General features: G+C 42.2%; 1 non-coding gene across 1 annotated transcript; it reads left to right on the forward strand.

Annotated features, from left to right (window-relative positions):
* Nucleotides 1-1,930: 1,930 nt before the first annotated feature.
* On the forward strand, nucleotides 1,931-2,038 carry LOC112716804 (small nucleolar RNA R71). Its single transcript, XR_003160474.1, has one exon. It is a non-coding gene; the product is annotated as a small nucleolar RNA R71 (small nucleolar RNA).
* The last annotated feature ends 1,870 nt before the right edge of the window (nucleotides 2,039-3,908 follow it).

Below are 3,908 nucleotides of genomic sequence, written 5' to 3' on the forward strand. Positions count from 1 at the left end.
CCATTTCTGGCGTTTAAACACCCAGAATGGTGCCTGGCTGGGCGTTTAAACGCCCATTTTGGTATCCTTACTGGTGTTCAAATGCCAGTAAGTTCTTCCTCTAGGGTGTGCTATTTTTGATGCTATTTTTATTTTGCTTTAATTTTTACAGTTTTATGACTCCACATGATCGTCATCCTAAAAAAAACAGAAGATAACAATGGGAAACAAAATGAAAGAGTAAATAATATAGATAAATAAAATTGGGTTGCCTCCCAATAAGCGCTTCTTTAATGTCAATAGCTTGACAGGAAGCTCTTACAGAGCTTCACAGGTGTTTAGAGCATGATTGTGGCCTCCCAACACCAAATTTAGAGTTTGAATGTGGTGGCTTTGCTTGACTCTGTATGGAGAGAATTGAATGATGCTTTTCAGGCTTCTTTCCCATGTTTACAAAAGAAGATCTTTGGGCCTTAAACACAAGGTAGTCCTCATTCACTTGAAGGACTAGCTCTCCTCTGTCTACATCAATCACAGCCTTTGCTGTGGCTAGGAAGGGTCTTCCAAGGATGATGGATTCATCCTCATCCTTCCTAGTGTCTAGGATTATGAAATCAGTAGGGATGTAAGGGCTTTCAACCTTCACTAAGACATCCTCTACAAGTCCATAAGCCTGTTTCATTGATTTGTCTGCCATCTCTAGTGAGATTCTTGCAGCTTGTACCTCAAAGATCCTTAGTTTCTCCATTACAGAGAGTGTCATGAGGTTGATACTTGATCCTAGGTCATACAGAGCCTTTTCAAAGTTCATGGTGCCTATGGTACAAGGTATCAAGAACCTTCCGGGATCCTCTTTCTTTTGAGGTAATTTTAGCTGAACCAATGCACTTAGTTCATTGATGAGGAATGAAGGTTCATTCTCCCAAGTCTCATTGCCAAATAATTTGGCATTCAGCTTCATGATTTCTCCTAGATATTGAGCAACTTGCTCTTCAATAACATTTTTGTCCTCTTCAGAGGAGGAATATTCGTCAGAGCTCATGAATGGTAATAGTAAGTTCAGTGGAATCTCTATGGTCTATAGATGACCCTCAGATTCCTATGGTTCCTCAATAGGGGACTCCTTGTAGCCCAGTGGACATCCCATGAGGTGTTCCTTACTGTGAATCACGTCCTCCTCCTCTTCTATAGGTTCGGCCATTTTGGTTGTATTAATGGCCCTGCACTCTCTTTTTGGATTCTCTTCTATATTGCTTGGTAGAGTACTAGGAGGAATTTCAGTAATTTTTTTACTCAGCTGACCCACTTATGCTTCCAAATTTCTTATGGAGGACCATGCCTCAGTCATGAAACTGAGGGTGGTCTTAGATAGATCAGAGACTATGTTTGCTAAGCTAGAGAGGCTCTACTCAGAATTCTCTGTCTTTTGCTGAGAAGATGATGGGAAAGGCTTGCTATTGCCAGACCTGTTTCTCTCACCATTTTTGTTATTGAAGCCTTGTTGAGGCTTTTGTTGATCCTTCCATGAGAAATTTGGGTGATTCCACCATGAAGGATTATAGGTATTTCCATAGGATTCTCCCATGTAATTCACCTCTTCCATTACAGGATTCTCAGGGTCATAAGATTCTCCTTCAGAGGAGGCGTCTTTAGCACTGTCGGATGCAGCTTGCAATCTAGTCAGATTATGAGAAATCATATTGACTTGCTGAGTCAATATTTTGTTTTGAGTATCAATCTCAAGAACTCCTTTCTTCTCAGTCACCCCATTATTCACAGGATTCCTTTCAGATGTATACATGAATTGGTTATTTGCAACCATTTCAATGAGTTCCTGGGCTTCTACAGGCGTTTTCTTCAGATGAAGGGATCCACCAGCAAAGTAGTCCAATGACATCTTGGACAATTCAGACAGACCATCATAGAATATACATAAGATGCTCCATTCTGAAAGCATGTCAGAAGGACACCTTCTGATCAACTGCTTGTATCTTTCCCAAGCTTCATAGAGGGATTCACCTTCCTTCTGTCTAAAGGTTTGGACTTCCACTCTAAGCTTTCTCATCTTTTGAGGTGGAAAGAATTTGGCCAAGAAAGTATTGACTAACTTTTCCCACAAGTTCAGGCTCTCTTTAGGTTGTGAGTCCAACCATATCCTATGTAACGACCCAACTTCTAGCATGTCTAGATCATACTAGAAATTGAATGTTACCAACTTGTTTTTCCTTTTTTGTATTATTAATTAATAAATATAAGCGTGTACGTTGTTAAAACACCGCGAATTTTACAAGTAAATTTTTTTAAAACAAGAATAATTTAAAGTCGCATACCTTCCATATATCAAGGGATAATTAAACATTCACATACATAAAACAAAAGATAACAGAATATGGAGCAACACACTATAATATACATCTTGTTACAGAAGTGGCTCAGTTATATAAGCATAGAGCTATAGTACAGCACCCCTAAGTCAGTGACTCATATGGTATGTACATATATGTACATAAGACGCCCCAGGGCCTGGCCTGACCAAAAGCCCCTAAGATGGCACCCAGGCTAGCCTAACTCTATGATATGCCTATTCCCTCTAATCATGCTAACAAAAGTGAGGGAGACACTCTAATGTACTGAAGTTAGACTAGGCGTCTCAAAAAGTCTCCTCATCCTGGTCCAGAGTACCTCACAGAAAACCACCGGGCGAATGGTGATGCTCACCTGCTGGCGCCTCGCCTGGCTCATCGTCATCGCTGTCAGAGGAGATAACTATGAAGTTAGGATCTTCCTCTGGATCTTCTTCTTCCTCGTCCTCTTCTTTTGCCAGAGTGATAGCAGAGGAACCACTGCTGGCCACAGGAACCATAAAAGGATAGCTACCAAACAAAATACAATCGGGAGAAGGAGGTGGCGTCTCCATGATCTGATCATACCCATGTCCCTGCTGCTCATCAAAGACAGGAGGCTCGATCGGCTCAGGTAAAGGATCAAGCTCGAGTGGCAACACAGGAACACCCCACTCATCAAGGACAAAAGGTGCAGGAGGTGCCTCATGGATAGGCTGTGCAGGTATAGGCTCATCAGGTAGAGGAGGTTCAGGTGGAGAAGGATAGTCAGGTGGAGGTGGCATCTGCTCCTCAGGATGAGGTATCCCAGGTCCGCCGGGGTGTAACCAAGATATAGGAAAGTCATAGGGTGCATTAGGATTAAAGTATGCTGTCCTAATAGGGTACTGGAAAGGTCTACCACGAACTACATATTTACGGATATGAGGTACCGCACAGTAGATGTAATACTCACCGCGCACCGGGTCCTCGTGGATGTACGGTGGACCAATCTTGTAGAATAGGACTCCTGTGTCCATCTGTAGAGGTGTAAGGGGTAAGAACTGGGGAGTTTTAATAAGGTCGGGGTTTACAGTTAAGTTCATTTATAATGTTCGTGGTCATAGAAGTATAAATAAATGTAGAGTAATATGTACATAACAGCAACATAAACTAACACATGAACAAGAGAGAAAATAGGAAGTAAATGCAAATTCACACATTAATATGCAATCACACAGTTATGCTCAAACAAACAAGGAATAGAACAAGAACACAAGAAGATAAGAAATAAATAAGGCACAAACAAGTATGATGCATGTCTGTCCCTACTGCAGGTAATGAGCTCATTTGTCGGTTTCGACCCGCACCTGACATAATCCGACCCTCCAAGTCAGATAAGGCCTTCCCAGAACTTAATCCCAGATTAAGTACCGCATACCCTCTACCAAGTGCTCTCGACTTGCAGGGCTGGTATTTGCTCAGGTCTCAATATACTGCAGGTATGCGAGTCAGGCCTCTACCAAGCATTCAGCTTGCAGGGCTGGTACTACTCTACCGCAGCCTGTCTGGGAAACAACATCACAATATGGGCGTCCCCGCACAACA

Source organism: Arachis hypogaea, chromosome 1, assembly GCF_003086295.3.
Source record: "Arachis hypogaea cultivar Tifrunner chromosome 1, arahy.Tifrunner.gnm2.J5K5, whole genome shotgun sequence".
Taxonomy (NCBI): Eukaryota; Viridiplantae; Streptophyta; class Magnoliopsida; order Fabales; family Fabaceae; genus Arachis; species Arachis hypogaea.